Consider the following 18,569-nt stretch of genomic DNA (forward strand, 5'->3'; position numbering starts at 1 on the left):
ATACTTGCACTGTGAAGTTGTTTTTTACTCGGGCAGCATAGAGCAGTAATTGATTCACAGCATCTTGTGTGGACACAGACTGTAGGTTCAGTACACGGAGGGGCAGCTGGCTCAGGTCACACTCCAGAATAATAAACCAATATGGGGGTGATGTGTACGAACCCCACTGGACAGTCCCACCTTCTTCTCTATTCTTCCCTCCCCCAGGTTCTCCTCCAAAGCCCAGGCCAAAGAGCGGAGGTGATGATGGGGCCCAGAGTTCCCCATAGGCCTCCCTTACTGGTCCCACCCTGAATGGGTGTCTGTTCCCTGACATCTCCGTCTATCATCACCACCCCATCAATCCCGTGCCTCTGTGACCATCCCTGCAGAGACAGGGCTCCACTTTGTCCCAAAACCCACCCTACTTCCCCACTAGGCCCCCTGCCTTATAGACCCCACTGTGCATAGGTTGTGACAGCTACCTGACAGCAGAGGCCCCTAAATTACAGAAATTTTAGTCCAAGCCTCCCTCTGTCCCCCAATGCATCAAAACACCATTGCCAGAATCAGCAGCTTCCCCCAACATATCCAAATACCATGTGTCTGTCCAGGAGTGAGAGACCATCCCCCACTTTGTATATCCATAATGGAGCCCCTCTACCTTGCTTTCATCCACATCAAGGTTCCCCTGACCCAGTAAACGCCTGCATGATCAAGGCCTCCACAGGGAATAGAGGTGGATGTTATCATAGCATTCCAGCCCATGTGAAAGTATGCCAATTAGCATAGCTGGAGAATGTTGTTTTGGTAGCCTCTTTCACTAAGCCCCACCTCCCAATGGCAGGCGGGGCCCATGTGGCCGGCCTCTAGCTGTCACTGGAATTGCTATTCATGCTGAAAATTGAGACTCTGTGTTGCAGCGGCTCCTAAATTTATTGCACAATCAGAAAGGAATATAAATTCTACAGAAGGTGGCAAGTCACCAGTCCTGTCGGTGTCCAATATGACTCAACAACAATTCCAGCCTTACAGCTTCTCCCGGTGTGCCTTGGCTCTGCAGTGATGTTAGTTGACTGACTGTATGCTTTGATAGTTAATAGATCTGGCTAAGCACACCGAACACACTAATACTCTAACCTAAGCAGTTTTGCAATGGTGTGTGTGTGTGTGTGTGTGTGTGTGTGTGTGTGTGTGTGTGTGTGTGTGTGTGTGGTAACCATGTGTATGGATTCACTTTTTTTTACATATGCCAGTCCTCAGACAGGTTTATTAGGTGTTTGTACTGCAGCATAAACATGAACTCAGACGTGAAAGTATGTATATTTTTTCAGACAATCCCTGATTTCGTAGGTCAGACGCTCTGCTAAAATTAGGACACATTCATAGTTATCTTTCTCTACTGATTATAATTCAGGCAAATACCATATGACCACACTTAATTCACAAAAAGCATATTTCATTACAGTGGGAAGTGTGGTCAGACCGTGAAGTCCTTTAACCTGGCAGGGCATAACTCTGACCTACTTCACACAACACAGAGTGCACTGTAGAAGAAGTGGGTCCGGTGTCCTGATGATGTCACCCAGTGGTTTGTACTGGGGCTGATTTGGAGCCCAGTTGTGGCTGTAGGAGTTGGGAACATGTGTTAATGTGATGTTAGTTGAAAAGAAGATGACCGCAAGCTAAAAGACAAAAATCCAATTATTTTATTATATCACACTGACTGGAACTTTGTGAACAGTCGTCCTCTTTTCAAAATGCAGAGTGGCTGCAAAGCACATTTGTATCTGCAGTGTTCAGTCGCCCTAAGCAATAGGCTGTAATACATTTTTTGGCTTGTTGGACTGTGGCAGGGAGCCAACACAGGCATGCAAACTCACAGAAGATCTTGCTGTGAGGAGACTTTACTCCATCACTGCATGGTGTGATCAGCTGTAATTCTACACTTGTACTTGAGAGGTTAACTTTATAAACTTTGGGATCCCTCAAACACCAACATTAGGCCTCCATTAGAATCCCTTGTGGATGCTTACATGGACTTCTGCCATGTAGTTGGTGCCACTGCAATCTCGGAGACAATCGGCTATCGTCTGATGATGAATTAGCCTCTGAGGGCAACAGCCATTATTCTGGGTCTTCCGTTGTAGATGTCAGATATCCAGGCCAAGGCTCCATCTTCCATTCGCAAAACACGGTTTACAGTCTGCCGAGTTTCATTCATCACACAAGTCGAACGTTACTTGCTACCTGCATATGAATGCAGATAAATCAAAATGCTGATAGCTGATGCATTTCGGTCAATGTGGTCTGCCTCATTTGCCCTCCACACGGAGGCAACCAAATCTGCTCAAACTGGAATGGTCAAACTAGAAACCAGCAGGCCTCCAGCCCCCAAATCTTGTCCCTCATATATACATTCTTTATATTCATATGCAGAATCTATTAATAGAGAATAGCACCCTTGGAGTTTCGTGGCTCCATGGATTGGCTAGGCCTTCTCAATGTGGACATAACAAATTGATGTGTACACATACGTCAGACAGCAGATTCTCAGACCACTCTGATGCTGACATTAGACCTTTGGGACCCAAGAAGACCCTGACTTACTCATGGATGTAGAAAAAACAACACAATCCTCATGCAGATATCTCTACAGTTTTACCAACTTGTTTGGGGCTCCTTCAGACTTGTCACTACTTAAAGGGGACATAGCATGCCCATTTTACCACAAGTTGATATGGTTCCTTGGGGTCTTAATGAAATGTCTGTAACATACTTTGGTCAAAATACCACAAGGATCATATAAAACAGCACCCTTTTTACCCTGTATAAAACAGCCCTCCACAGAGCGACCTGTTTTGACTGCCTGTTCCTTTAAATGCTAATGAGCCAGCTCCCCCCTCCCCCCTCTCCCCCCATGATTTTAAACGATATAAATTACATATTTTATATGATATAAATTATCAAATATGCATCCCATACTTTGTATTCCCCTTGTTGTCCTGGAGTTTTAATTTTCCCAATCACATAATTAAATGTCCCCCTCTGCCCATCCACTACAAGCACACAAGCAGATAGACAGAGAGAGAAAGAGAGGTGGGGGGGCTATGAAGACCATCATTTACCCCCGAACCCCGACATTCAACGGGTACAACAAGCGGAGAAAGCAGAATCGCGGGCTGACCTTATATATACAGTCTATGGGGCTGACCAGCGGAGAAATGCTCGTCCCGTGTGAACAGCCAGGCGGCTGCGCGCTGGAGAACGGCGCTGCGCTGCCTCGCAGCGGCACTTCCGCGTCCGGTGTACCCCGGCGTAACTACTGTACCCCGGCGTAACTACTGTAACCCGGCGGAACTACTGTAACCCGGCGGAACTACTGTAACCCGGCGGAACTACTGTAACCCGGCATACAGTAGAGCTGAACACTGCGGAAGTCTTCCACACAGCTGGCAGTGTGGAAGACCGCTGCGAGCAGCGCAGCGCCGTTCTCCAGCACGCAGCCGCCTGGCTGTTCACAGGACGAGCATTTCTCGCGCTGGTCAGCCCCATAGACTGTATATATAAGGTCAGCCCGCGATTCTGCTTTCTCCGCTTGTTGTTGTACCCGTTGAATGTCGGGGTTCGGGGGTTACAGTAGCGCTGAACACTGCGGAAGTCCTCCACACTGCTGCTGTGTGGCGCTGACACAAATTCCAGCTCACGCACGGGAGAGCGAGCGGTCGCTCCCGAGCAGCTGCTGCAGCCTCCCAGTCCCAACGATCCAGACAAATGCCACATGTGAGTGAATCACGGGCTGACCAGCGGAGAAATGCTCGTCCCGTGTGAACAGCCCGGCTGCGTGCTTGGGAACGGCGCTGCGCTGCCCCGCAGCCTCCGTGTAAACCGGAAGTAACGAGTGTGGGACGGGACGGGACGGGGGTGGGCCAAGACCATGTAGGAGACTTCCAGTGTATTGTTACGACACAATACCCAGGAAGCGCAATCGAGTCGCTCAAGCATGACGTTTCTGACTTAGAGGAACTATAACAAAACGCGCGAGTGTTTTTTCCCCAGAGTTTTTGGGTTGGTAGACATGCCAGATACCCACATTAACCTGTAGAAGCACTAACAAAGTGGAATTTGCATGCTATGTCCCCTTTAAGTTTTTTTGAATCCCGACATTACTACCAGTAGTAACACAGATGGACCAACAAGTCTTTCATGTTCAGAAGTAAATTTACTTTATTGATGAATTTAATGTGCAGTATTTGTGCTATTTTGAACACAATAACTGTGATAATTCCTGAAACTAAATCGAAGCGAGCACCAGAAGACAAGTCATCATAAACGGTGTCAATCCCATTAAACCTTTGACTTCAGTGCTACCATATTTTTTCCTGGAACTGCATTGACTCAAATGAAGAGGCACAGGGAGTGGAGTACACTGTGTGCTCTAGACCTCTACTCAACCACAGGCCCTAACCTCAAACAATGTGCTGTAACTCCAAAGCATTGTTTGAGACATGAGGCACACTCTTAACACTGGCTCCGGGTCCAACCTGACCACGGCACCGAATGCCTTCAGTTCCCTCAAAAATACTGAACATGCTTCTGTCCAATTCTAGCACACTCTTCCTTCAGCAAATAACCACTTGAGTACATTTGTCTCCTCCACTTTCCATTGAATGCTCGTCCTGTAGGCGATATAAAAACAGGCATTGCCGTCTCACAGGGCTTTAATGTGTTATTGTAGACAAACCTTCTCATAAATTTAATTTCTTGGCAGTACTGGTTGAAACTAAAAAGGAACCTCCAATTTTAGTGTTGTTTTTTTAATGTTTCGGTGCCTGACAAACAGTTCTGTCTTGGTGGGGGTAAGTCATTATGTCCAGTTGCCAGCAGGGGGCCGGAAGGGTTTAAAGAGGGGTTGTCAGGTGAGTGGGTGTTTGCCACATTGGGGGGGGATTTGAAGTCTCGCTTGCCAAAGAATGCCGTGGTTCAACAAAAATGCAGCATCACCACTCTGCTCTCCGTACATCAACGGCCGAGTTTTTGTTTTTGTGAATCCACAGCCCAGTGACATTTTGTCAGTGGCATAACTGCTAAGTATATTAAAACGAGATCATAGACGTACATGCCCACAACTCAAATTCAAAATAAGCTACTACTTCTACTACCAATAATAATATTTTTTACATACATGTAAGCTGCCATCTCAGGTACGGAAACAGTAGTCTTGTATGTGTCTGGATTTTCACTCACTCCGACCACAGATCCTCAGGGACTTGTGGTTTGGTGTAGTGTAGGTTCCCGGACTCTCTAGTTCTGCTGGTGGAGGGATATATGAGAGGATAGGTAGTGATGTATCTGTTGTCAGTGTTTGTGTTTCTGTGCCGACTGCTGCGATGTTTTTGTTCCCACTGAAGTGTGATTTGGCCTCAGGATGTCATGGCTACTGGTTTCAAGTGGGACGTTGGTTTGGATTACAACAGGCCCTTGATTTACGGTCTAGATGCTTCCTGCACATTCGCTGGACACATAAACAGTTCCTATGAGAGGATATCTCTGTGCACTCCACAATTGAATCTAGGACATATCAACACTGGTTTATTCAGTTATCTGTTTTGATGGCTCATCTTGCCAATTTGTGATCAGATCAAACACGATAACTGTCGCTGGAGGACATTCAGAATGTTGACATTATTATTTGGACTGCGATTGAATGAAAGAAGCCCTGAGGGAAAATAAAGTGGTTAAGGATCCATGCGTTATTTGTACCTTAAAGTGAAATAGCTTTTCCCTCTATTGCTTAGATTCATAGTCATGATCTTCAAATACAAAAAGACAATATATTCACATTCATTTTGTCTGGATCGTAGTTTGTAGAGGCATTATTAAATGGTTTCAGTATGTAATTCACTGACCTTCAAGAACATGATAAACCCTGTATCTCAGAAAAGATATAATCGCCTTTGTGAAAACTTTAATAAGGGTCTTTATCATATGTAATATCATATGTAATTTTCATTGATTGTTTGGCAAATAGAAACCAGAAGAATAGTCGATCAATCGGCAAACCCTGAGTCTGCACGATTACAGCTTTGTCCTCAACATGTTTACAATTATATCTGTGGATTCTGAAGACACATTCACATGTTTGCTGTGCAATGAAGCAACGCTAAAGACTTTTGGGTCACTACTAGGTCGTGGAACAGGTTTTATTGATTCAAGTGAAACTCCAGTATATCACGGTCTGATACTTGGATAATGGATAATACTTCTCAAAAAAGATCTGACTTAATTAGAAACAGGAATAATGACATGTCATTTCAGTTTAGTCATGGTTTCAGTGAGTTATAGAACTGGGATACTCTGCTCACGGTAAATCTTTGTTCTTGGGATCATTTGAAGAGTATTAGATTGCTATTGTGGCTCCTGTTCAGGTCGCCGCTCCTCACATGCACTTGGGACAGTTCTTTTTAGGGGATCAAACTGAAACCCAATACCCTGAGTGGCTGTAAATTATAGACACTATGTCAAGTTGTGCACATCCTTATATATAACCATGTCTTGTGGAGTTTACACTCATGACACCACCGCTGGTTTTGTGCTAACTTTTATAATGGTACTTTGTTTTTCTCTACGCTCTGTGGGGCTGTGTCGTTATTTGTGTGCACATAAGAGTGATAGAGGGGCAAGCAACAAAGGAAAAGAGTACCCGTGTGTGCCAGAAAGAAAATGTGGGATTAATCAAGGGAATTGCTTGGTGAGCTGTGGTCCTTTTAATCCACTCTCTCTGATCACCTTTCTGTCTTTGTATAAACCTGTGACTAAAAACCAACCATCACAGAAGTGTCTGGGTTTATGGGACACATGGCAGCCAAACTTCACTTCTAAAACACAAAGCCAGGACCATTTGCTCCTTCCCTGTAAATACATTAAATCCCTCCATCGCCTCATTCTCCGTAAATATTCATTTTCTTCAAGTGTGGTCTGAAGTTGGGAAACACATTGATAGATGTCCGTGGCTCCGTCTCTGTCTGTGGCCAACGTCCTTCTAAAGCCAGGACCGGCTTCTCACTTTAAGTCTGGCCAATATATGACACTTGGGAGCACGTACAGCACCGTGAAAATAGGGGTGACATCCGTAAAATTATACTTACTTTTTTATTGCTGAAATAAATAACTCGTGTGAAAAGTGGTTTATCGGCAACATTCTCTGTAACACATGTGGATAGTTTGATGTTTACACTCTGTCAGGTGGTGTAAGGAGGCTGTTCATCAAATTGTCACTGTTTTGTGCATCACAACAGATTGTCACTCGATCCTTAAACCTGTGCAGAGACAGTTTTTATGGAGGAAGTACAATGGCTTGACAAACCATTAGCTCTGGCCACTTTACTGCAATTTGCTTCTTGCTGATGTTTTATTTTTTGTGTAAAAATATATATTGCCAAGATAATGATGCATTACTCTCAATAGCACTGGGAGTAACTCGGGGCTTCACAAGGCGTTTTAGTAGAGTAGGTTTTCATCTGTTCATAATTTTGTGACTGAAGTTACCACATTCTTTCGAAAGGCAATCATGCTCTGTATCAGTACAGAGAGCGCAGTCATCCGCAAAGAGGGGAACAAGGTTGTCGAATACAAGGTTCTCACCATACGCGCACATGTGGTGTATTCGTGTCATGGCTGACAAGTTGCAAATTGATTCATCTTCCATACAAACAACACAACGCTCCACAACATGTGTTAAGCATCCAACAGACCGTCCAAGGCATTGGTTGAACTTGAAATGTCCTTTAAAAAGATTGTTTTCACAGCCTTTAGCAGTCTCCTCACCAGAGTTAAAAAGCAATTAGGGATCCAAGATCAATCTAGCATCCAAGAATTCAAGATCTGCTCTTACCTTCTCAAAATGTCAGCTCTCTGAGTCTTCTGTGCCAAATTTTATCTTGTCATTTTAAAATAAATTAATAGCCAAATCAGAAATCTCTTGATTTCTTCATCGTTAGCTAGCATTTTAGCACTTTTGGTTCCCTTGTCTGAAAGTCAATGGTTTTTTGGTTCGACACATCCTGTAGACATTTCTCATTGTATTCTACGAAAGACCAAAAACAGGAGTGAATACCCCACTTGTATTTTTATCTCTGCCAAGGATGGTATGTTGTCACCCCCGTCAATTTGTTTGTTTGGTGTCAGCCAGATTGTGCTAAATTACTGAATTGATTTCCATTCAATTTGGTGGAATGATGGGACATGGGGCAAGAGAGAACCAATGAAATGTTGTTGGGGAACACGAAACCTTTACTGCTCTCACTCTATTTCTAACTTTAAAGAGCCAATCCCAGCGGACATTGAGCGAGAGGCAGGGGACACCCTGGACAGGCCACCAACCAATCACAGGGCTGAGATATTGAGACAATCAGCCATTCACGCCCATATTTACACCTACAAGCCAATTTAGAGTTGCTGGTTAATCTAGCCTGCATTTCTTTGGACTGCAGGTGGAAGCCGGAGTACAGAGAGAAATACTGAGGAAATTTATGTCGGCTTTGCATCATTTATTTTAGACATTATTTATGTAGACATGAAACTAGATGTATTTTAGAATCATAAAACTGCTACTTTTCTTTGTGCTAGTCTGTTATTGTTGGATTTTCCATAAATTCTTTTATTTGTTCTTTTTCGTAAATTTAAAATGTTCTCCATATCACGCATCACGACTTTTCGACAGTTTTACTACAGTCCGTCCGCCCGACTTCATCAACCATCGGGGACTAGATTTCACTGTCACTGGGGCATGTGAGTTTTCAAACTTCCCACATTTTGATGCCTACATAAACAGCCAAGAGAATTTCAAGATCAAACTTTAGGTCTCCCGGTTAAATCAAATTGCATGTAAGGGAAAACTCTGAAAAATACAGAGGTCAGTGGAGTTTTCTCCTCCACGTCTGACTACTCCCATGAAAGTAGGTGAATGTGCTACTACTTTGGTTCCCTTTAAGAGATAATTAAAAGTTTCCCAGGGAGTCACCAGAATGAGATATGTTCTGTTGCTTGAGGCAGCCAGATTTTAAAAAGCAAGTAAAGCTCAGCGCTTGTTTACACATATGTTTTTTTTCCGCTGTGGCCGTGGATTGTAAATCACTTGTCTCTTGTCACTATGTCATCCCTTGTCTGGCGTTCACATTACTATTTATTTTATATCCGCGCACATGCTGCACCTCTTGTTGCAATACTCATCAGCATGCCACTGAGTCATTCCTCCCTCTGTTTAATGTGTGAATGGCAGCGATAGTCAGGGTGCACTGAGAAGCCAAGCAAGAGAAGTGTGTGTGTGTGTGTGTGTGTGTGTGTGTGTGTGTGTGTGTGTGTGTGTGTGTGTGTGTGTGTGTGTGTGTGTGTGTGTGTGTGTGTGTGTGTGTGTGAGAGTTCTGAAACCAGGAGCCCAGCACTCCTCCATCTTGGCAGCAGACCTGTGTAGCAGCTGCCGTATTCTGCCAATCTCTCTGTCTGCGTTTCTTCTGGAAACAGGTACTTCTACTGTTGGTGATATTGGGTTTATACTTTCTGTAAAGTATTAAACAACACAAGTTCATGACATTATGCATGCTTCGGTGCAGGGAGGATGCAGAGCGAGCCGTCCAAGAGGCTAAACGAATAAAAGTGCTGCAAACAGAATGAAGGCAGCAACAGAAAAAAAAAAAGTCTGTAGCGACTTTTACTTTTATTACTGTGCCAGAAAACTGTCTTGATCCAGCGAGAGACCGTTTCTCATTCAATTACGCGTTCCATGTGTGGGTTCCAGGGCTTCATGCACAGCAGCTTCTGAGCAGGCCCAATTTTTCACACACATCCTCATCTCCAACACTCAGTTCATTGCCTAGCAAAACAGAAGTGCACTCGGCCTGTCTGGCACCTGTGTGTGTATATGCAAGTTTATATGCATATGTACGGTCTTAGGTATGTATGTGTGTGTGTGTGTGTCTCTCTGAGTTTTAGGGATATTTCCCAGAGTGTAGGTTGAGACGCGTGCCACGTTGTTTACTCTCTCCACAGTTCAGTGCAGCGCTGTAGGCGCTCACCATATATCTTGTTGAAATGGAATGTGCACAGGTGTTTGAGGTGCATGTGTCAGTCTGCACAGCCCTTTGATGCCATTTTGAGGTATTGATTTTCAGGGACTTGGATTTTAGGAGATTCCAAGAGCCTTTCAAGGGTTGACCTACTTTTGAGCTTAGCTTTGTCCCTCAAACAGTTTTTGTTTTGTTTTGCTAAATAATAGATGGAAGTATAGATCGAAATCAAAGTAGATGAAATTGAATAAATTGTGTCCCACTTTATTCAGCCCTGAATTAATTTGTGTGTATTGTGTATCGATCCTTTATTTCACAGTAAGAATCATAGACTCTAAATTGACCATAGGTGCGAACAGGAGTGTGAATGGTTGTTTGACTCTGTGTTGACCCTGTGGTACGATGGTGACCTGTACAGGGGGAATCCAGCCTCTGACCCAATGTCAGCTGGGATTGTCTCCTGTTCCCCCTTCACCCTCAAAGAATAAGTGGTGTCGATGATGGATGGATGGAGAATGCACGGAGCAGACCAGCCTGTAACATGGTGGTGATACACAAGTTTCCTATTTATATTTCTAAAATTTTTTTGTTAGGGTGTGGGTGAAAATGGTTGGACACATTTGAATGTGCTGTCATGATGCAATCTGGTTAACTGGTTGTTTGCATGCCATGGCTTGCCATATCCGCACCAAATAGCAAGGTGTTGGAGTACAGACGCCTGCTGTCAGAAAGATTTGTGAGTGTGGGCGCAAGCCACATCCAGGGTTCAAAGCAGCAACTCATCTAGTAGTTGTGCTTCTAGGCTGCATTCTAATGTTTTAAGATGTGTCATGTTCACACATTTAGAACCAGATATCAGCAGTTGAATAAGTGGAGGACGAATTGCACCACTAATCCAGATGGCAGACTGTGAGCTTCATTGTTTTGTCTGCCCTTGATGGACCAGTAATATTAATACACACATTGAGTATACAGTACTTTTATGCAGTGTCTGTATTGATCATTGACGATATGTAAAAGGAAGTTACACAAACTAAATATCCTCTATTTGTATGTGTATTTGCCTTATATTTTCTTTGATTCGAGCCAAAAATATTTTTTATAATTGTCTTTTATTTTTTTTTATGTTACTGATATATCTTCTATAACAGTTCATACTTCAAACATTAAACTCTGTCTCAGTACATAACATTTCCAAGCTTAGTTTTGCACCATGTCAAGATAATACTTAATAATAATACTAACAATTATTGTGATGTTTGTTCATATTGCCCATCATTTCCCCCAGCACCTACCTACACTTTTCCCTGAATGCTTCCCCATCCGAGGTCGTTGCTGTGTTTTCCATTGGAATTAAAACTTGTTCTCGGGTGATTAGATGAGCTGATGTTGCTGCTTATTTGTTTTATTTAGTGTGTGTCTACGACTTCTGGCTGCAAAGCAAATTGGCCCACAGGAACGAAAGAGATTTACCCCACTGCTTTGCTCTTGCTCAGTCCTGTTCGAAATCATAGTTTCCACATTTTTGTAACATGTTCATCACCGCTGCGAAGTTCTGTCAAATTTTTATGACCTTGCATGTGCCTGTCTGCCTGCGGAGAGCTTTGTGGTGAGATAGGGATATGACGGTTTGTTTTCTTGTTTTGCCAAGAAAAAACACCTTTGCTGTCTATCAATAAATAACAATGTTAAAGGATAGTAAATAATAATTGCCCTAAACACTATAAACAACCTGTCACATGCTGATACCGTGAAATGATATTGCCACTAAACTTTGAACCCTGTGAACTCTGTTTGATTTGACATCCCTGATAGAGGTCAATCTGATTTCTGCTGAAGTTGGTTTTACAGAATTCTGTCAATGGCCTGTAAATGACCCAGTTTATTGGCAGCAGCTGGCTACAGCTGTATAACACATTTTCCTTTTGTGTCCTCCAGCCCGTGTTGACCCTCACCTCGACTGATTAGCCAAGGGCCGAAGATCGCTCAGGTATGAATTGAATCATCTCTTCCAACATGCTGTTGATGTTGTGCCAGTACACAGATATACTTTAGACCAACTCATGATCACTGCTCTCTTTTGTCTTTCTTTATTGCCTTTTGTCTGTCTGGTTGTGGTTAAATGTCATTTTAATCCGTAATTCCCCTCTCTCTCTCTCTCTCTCTCTCTCTCTCTCTCTCTCTCTCTCTCTTCACCTCCCACAATGTGTGTGAATCCGATTCTGTGATTGTTAGTAGCTTTAATTACATGCAAGAGTGCTTCACTCTGTGAACTGTGCCACTGTTTCCCCCTGCAGGATCTGGCAGCTTGTTTATGTATGGATATGCCTTTTATTGTTCTGGATGACACACAAACGATAAGTGAGCAGCCAGTGATCTGCTCTCAGCTGCGGCTCAATCGGACCTGCAAACCGAGCAGAGCCGGGACAAGAGGCTAACGAAACAGAGACTTAGTACATTTTGTGTCGCTTGGATCCGCATTACAGCGCTGCTGGACCACAGCACGTTCCATGACCGCACCGCTATCCCCCTTCTCAGCCTCACAGCTAATTGTTTCTGGTCTCCCCACTTTATTTCCCTTGACTGCAGGACAGTGACCAGAAGATTAGTGAGCAACGAGCTTGGCCTCGTGCTCTGCAGACGGCAGCGCAAAGCACACACTTGTTTGTTTTGGTATGTGGATAAGAGTGTGTGTGTGTGAGAGAGAGAGAGAGAGAGAGAGAACGTTTTGAGTGAGCTCTAGAGGCTTATCAATCTTCAGCACTTGGTATCACATCAGAGTCATTAAAGCCTCTGTTTTTTCCAGGAAAAATGAAAAAAAGACATGCAGACAGGCTGAGTATGGTGCTGCTGAGGTTGGCTTGGGGTCAAAAGAGTAATGCTGGACCAAGTTATGTAGTTCTCTCTCCTGAATCTCTAAACGATGACTCAGATGTGCTATTAGTAAGATGGATACACAAACCCAACAGGGGTACATGAGTTTGGTTTGATCTGCAGCACAACTGAACTCGGCAGGACGCCTCGTCATCCTCAGTCACGACATCAGGAAGCTGCAGAGGCAGCTGAGGTACAGGCTGACGGTGGGAAGCGTAAAGAGGGAGAGAGAGCGGCATAGACGGTCAGAGGGGGATAGATACAAAAACATCTTCTGATATGGAACTTACACTAAATCTGGCATGAGTGTTTTTGGCTCTAGGACCGGGCCTGTGGAGGAGGATGTGAAGAGGGTGGGCTGGAGTGAGAGCGGGAGAGACGAGAGGGAGGTGTGGAGGCAAGTCTGGGTCTGAGTGGAAACTTGAATGGAGTGGAAACTGGGCTGGAGGCCACTCAGCAGATCCACCTTCACCCTGCCAGAGCAATCAGCTATCAGGAGTTTAGAGAAGGAACCATTTGCCCCCTAAGTAAATTCATGAGGGGTTTGTAGGGATTTGGCCCAAGCTTCTCCAGCTCTAATGTGGGGATATTTTGGTAAGTGAAGTCCTCTTGTTTTCTGGAGAGGGTGCCAGAGCCTGTCTGCCTTTTTTAATGGGATCACAGCGGACACCCCAGGAACCACCGCCAGGTGAAGTGATTCCGCTCTCTATTTCCAGCTGTGTAAACACACGCACGCACACGCTCTGCTCCCCCACCCACACACACACACAAACACACACATACATAGACACATGTGCTATCACTTCTAATAAAACGCGCGCTGGCTCACATTGAGGGAAATGCTCACTTTCCCTTTCTCTCTCAAATAAAAACAAAGCTCATTTTTCTGCTTTTGAGAAAATTCTTGGCCTTGTTAAAAACAATGAGTTGCTTGAAAGATGTAAACAAATTTAACAAGAGCTGGTGTTGTCTTTTCTCAGGCTGGGAACGTTCAAAAGAACATAGAACTGTCCCTCCTCTCACCCTCTCCGCTGCCTTGAATCGCATTTCCTCATAAATCCTTTAGTTAGCCTTTTCTGCCAACGTTAATTTTCTGTGCAACTTTTATCACTTCTCCACCACCAACATTTGGTCAATCTGAAACCTTATTAGACCTCATTGTAGTGACATATCACCCATTTCTTTGGGTAAATTACTGCTGAAAACGTTTTATACCGACAACGTGTACAGTTACAAAGCTATTTGGAATTTGGGGTTTGGTCATTTAAGGACGTAGGTTTACTAAGCTAACATGGTCTATAGGGTGAGTTTGTGCAAAGAGGCGGGGAAGAAACCGTCTTAGTGGCCACGCGGTAGTCGTACTGTTAAAGGCATTTGGACTTTAATGCTCCATTGTTTATATAACCAAGAGAAAGTGGAGACTCCCTGATGGCCCTTTTGAATAGCAGATGCCGGAGATTTTTGCCTCTGCATTTTATGGCGTATTTGCTACCAAGGAGATTCTGAGATTTCTTATGGGACAAAATCTTTCCTCACTTTGCACGTGTCAGGCAGAAGCTGACTATGAGGAGGAATGTCGCTGCTCTTGTCATCTACAGTTCATTCTCGGTTCTCTGCACATAAACTATCATTTGTATCGTCCACTTAAATAACTTTTATCCTTAAACTAGAGATGTCCTGATCCCCTTGTTCCCTTCCCTACTGATTGCAATACCTGGACTTTGCATATCGGCCGATTACTGGTAAGATATCAAAGAATAAAAAATGACAACGTATATTACATATTTTGCTAGCTATATGCTACTATCCCTGTATGTAAGTGATTATTACTATCATTGTTGTATGGACTATTTCTAGTTTTGTGATTGGCAAAACTAGAGCGTCTCCATTTTACTTGTGGGACTTTACGGCCTGACATATTACCAAACTGCTAACATTTTAGGTAGCTCTGGCTAATGCTAGGCTACCAGAAGTCACTTCTTCGCTGCTCTAAAAACAGTAGCCTACTTGTAGTAAGTGCAACTGCTTTTTTGATGAAGAAGTGATTTCCGAGAAATAAAAACTGCACAATTAATTTATTTACTTTTAACACGTATCTCATCCAAACATCAATTCACTTACCCGCTGATGGCCCAACACGGCATTTCCGGTAGTGACGGAGGCCTTTTCGATGCTGGTATCAAAACAACTCCACCTTTAATCAAGTGTCTTTGATACATACAATGAGAATCACTTCAAGAATATCTGCTCCACCTATGAAACTCATCAGCCTTACAGTAAAGTTAGTCCAGTTTATCTGAACACATGGTTTTAGTTGATGCCAGATGTGGGATAGGAACCGTGATGTTACGGTCACTGTGATGGTATGCAGTCAACAAGCAGGAAAAAGGTAATATTTATGTACAATTTGTATATGAAAGACAGATTCACAACATAGATTTAATATGGTAATTCATCAAGGCGGTTCACATTAAAGTTCCTGCCTAATTTCCCAGGCCTGGTGATGATTGCACTGTATCAATTCTCAGCTGTTTTCACTTGAAGACTGTCCTCTCTGCAGAGACGCCCCTTCTTAACAAGTCATTTTGTTTCCCACTGAGCCTTAAGGGTCTTATTGTTCACTAAAAAAGATAAAACATGCAGCCATTTGGTTGAGATAATTCATTTACTAAGGCAGATCGCTGCTCTAGTATCAATGGATCACCTAAGGCACAAAAACACGAGTCGGACACTCGACGGCACAGTTTTTCTCTGAGTCACCATCCTGGTCTCTAGAGCGGAACGGCAATCATCCTGAGCTCAGAGGAGCCGTAGTGTTGACAGAACTTTCATAACCGGCTCGTGTTATATAAGGCCTGTGTCACAGATCTCGCTCAGTGTGTGAGGAATATTTCTGTGCGTCTTGTGCGCAGCCGTGGGTTCGCTTACAGCTGGAAGGTGTGATGTTTTTAATTATAACTAACCAGCCCTGCCTGTCAGCTAGAGGAGGAGGGTCCAACCCAAAGCGTCAATGTGACAGTATCTCATGCCAGAAGAGACAAACTGGTCCTAATAAGACCACGATGGCCCCAAAGTGAATTTTTTCCATGCTGCCTGGTGTGTTGAGATGTAACACTACCCCTGTGGTGTTGAGGTTGGTTCTCTGCAGATAGAGTATCATTCTATTAATGGTAAGACTGACATTTTTGCATTTGTAGAAGGTTTTATCCTGAATCCTGAGTTCCCAGAAGACGAGCTGTAATTTTCGCCATCACATCTAATCTTGTGGCCCCTGGAATAGTGAGTTTATAGTGAATATGTCTGCAGAACACACATTAACATGAATATATGTGTTTTTCTTCAATGAAAAGCGCTGTTAAAATGCTATAAAACAAAGAAAACACATGTAAACTATTCTAAACTTATAACCAGCTTAAAATCTTTCCACAACCTATTCTGCACAGTGTTATTTCCCCACATCTATTTGTATTTTTCTTGTGGGTTTTGTACCGACCTGCTGAACTTAATCGGGGCTGTGCATTTTGAGACAACTTGCCAATTCCTGCCCTCCTGGCCTGCATTAGTTTGTGTGTTAGCTCAGAGCTCAGCCTTATTGAAAGAGTCTGGACCACAGCCTCATCTGTTTGCTCAGCTGGATGACTCAGGCCTCCCCTGGGGATCATCGAGCTGTCCCCCTGCATGTGCCACCAAGTCTCCAAACACTCATTACTGCTGCGGGTTCTGCTCGGCCCACATACAAGAATTGATGATGAAGGTTAAACTGGATATGTCATGCATGAACACATATTTATGGTTATGGGTTGGTGCCACACGAAACATGTTTGTTAATGTGAATAGACTAGTGCTCTCACTGGGTGGCTCTTCTGTGTCGCGACGACCAAAAACTGGCACATGTCAGATTAGTGGTTGTGTTTACTTATAGTCTTTGATTCTTTAACTGCTTGTTCTTTTGTTAATGAATGTGCGTACATCAGCGAAATTCATCACATCCGATCTGCACCAAATTGCACAAACTCATAAAAATAATTCCCATTAATGTTCCTAATTGTTTATCATCAAGATCCGTGAATTATTTCCTGAGAAATTAGTAAAAATGTTTAAAAAAAAATGCACTCTCTCACAATATTAAAGAAAAAGCAAACAAATATATATATTTACCTGACCCATATTCCACAAATGTCATGAAAACATAACCTCTTTGGTGGAGGTAATAATTTCAAAAATATTCAGCTTCAGCCTCTGTATATTCTATGGATGTATCTCAATCTTCACGTCTGCAACATGCATGGACGTGTGTAAGTGAAACCTACATACGTCAAAGCGTTGATGTGATTGTTGCAGTATCACAGGGAGTAATCCAACACTCTCTTTGCCCTGCGAGCTGACCCCAGATCCAATGACATTCAGGGCTTCCCACTGGCTCGTTGACCCACTGGTTAAGCAGTGCAGTGAGCTGAGAGGCAGCTGAGTGATATACTGTGTGTGTAAAAGTAAAGGGCGTTAAGTGGAACACAAGCCAACAGCAGTAAAAGCCACAATATATCTGGCGAGACATGTCTTTTGAACAGCATATCCATCGTTGGCCTTTGTCTTTGTGTGTGTGTGTGTGTGCGTGTGTGTGCGTGTGCGTGCGTGTGCGCACAGTCCCAGAGGTTAACCCTGCAGAGGGACCCCGTGAGCTGATGTATGTTTAGATTTCATTCCATTCTCTCTGTAGTGCTGGGTGGGTTTCAGCAGGAACTGTCGACCAGTAAATCACCGAATGAAATGTGAGTCAGATGTGACTGACATTATAAGCTTTACATTTTACAGGCTTCTGAACGTCCTGCATGCGTTAAACAGCTTGGGAAGAGTTAGTCAGAGATAGAGCCATATCTGAACTGTGTGTGTGTGTGCGCGTGCGCGTGCGTGAAGGGGAAAAGGAGCGGTGGGCTAATTTGCGGAGCTAGTGAGTGGAATCATTAAACCATGTCTCGGTAATGGAGACTAATGTGGGATAAGGCAGACCTAATGACATGCGCTCGTCTGGAATGCTTGAGTAGCAGCAATCAGCGTGGAAAATGGAGTGATATGGAATTTCTTTGACAAGCTTTCATTCATATTCATAAATTGATGCTAATGTGGAAAAATATGAGGAGGGTAGCTTACTTGAGGAAAATGAGGATATGCGCTCGGGAAATGATCTAACTTATTAAATATGATCGTGTCCATGATGGCATTAAAGTGACCGAAATGCCCCCTGAAAAATAATAATTCCAATTTTAAGCATCCCTAAAAGTTTTGCGAAAATATCTATAAAATGTGTTTCATGACCGAATACGTGTCTGAACACTTGAGGCCAAGCAAGCTTTATTAAAGAATAACAAATGCAACATGTTTGAACTGTGCTTTTCCTCTGCCGTGCACTTAATCACACACCAGAGAGAGGCTCTGAGGTACAGATATGATAAAGGTTTGAAATTATAGATGGACATGCATTTTCCAGAGTGACGCCATCGGCAAATGAGTCTATGCAAGACGGGGCCTGCCTCTGCCTTCAGCTCCGGAGCATTCACTGATCACTTCCTTGGCTGAGTGAGCGAGGGCCAGAGCATCGAGGGAGGAGGAGGAAAATTAAAGACTGATTTGTTTTTCTGAAGTATTGGAAAAGAC

The 18,569-nt window shown here is 43.5% G+C and overlaps 1 non-coding gene across 1 annotated transcript in view; it reads left to right on the forward strand.

Annotated features, from left to right (window-relative positions):
- Nucleotides 1-16,986, forward strand: part of LOC118110199 — a 49,515-nt gene extending 32,529 nt beyond the window's left edge. Inside the window, exon 3 of the transcript XR_007032735.1 lies at nucleotides 11,982-16,986. This is a non-coding gene — a transcript (uncharacterized LOC118110199). The remainder of the gene's footprint in view (nucleotides 1-11,981) is intronic.
- The last annotated feature ends 1,583 nt before the right edge of the window (nucleotides 16,987-18,569 follow it).

The sequence above is a fragment of the Hippoglossus stenolepis genome, chromosome 5 (assembly GCF_022539355.2).
Source record: "Hippoglossus stenolepis isolate QCI-W04-F060 chromosome 5, HSTE1.2, whole genome shotgun sequence".
Taxonomy (NCBI): Eukaryota; Metazoa; Chordata; class Actinopteri; order Pleuronectiformes; family Pleuronectidae; genus Hippoglossus; species Hippoglossus stenolepis.